Source organism: Acomys minous (genome assembly GCF_964271855.1).
Source record: "Acomys minous genome assembly, chromosome: 1".
NCBI lineage: Eukaryota > Metazoa > Chordata > Mammalia > Rodentia > Muridae > Acomys > Acomys minous.
The window spans coordinates 144,931,064-144,931,423 of record NC_140483.1 but is presented as its reverse complement, the minus strand read 5'-3'; positions in this window follow the sequence as shown (position 1 = coordinate 144,931,423).

The following is a 360-nucleotide window of genomic DNA, read 5'->3' as shown; positions in this document are numbered from 1 at the left end:
GCCAAGAACCGGGCGGAAGTGACGCATGGGGAGAGAGCCTGGCGGAAGTGACTCGTGAGGAGGGCGCAGAGAGGTGTGAGTGGTGCTCCGCCTTCTTAATATTGTCTGAGAGGGGCGGGGACTGGTCCAGGCTTAAAATCTGAAATGAGGGCTGGAGAGATGGCTCAGTGGTTAAGAGCACTGCCTCCTCTTTGAAAGGAACCGGGTTCAATTCCTAGCACCCACATGGCAGCTCACAACTGTCTGTAACTCCAAGATCTCACACCAACACACATAAGTTAAAAATTAAATAAAAAAAAATTAAATAAATAAATAAATAAATAAAATCTGAAATGACCCGCCTCTTCAATGCCAGTCGGA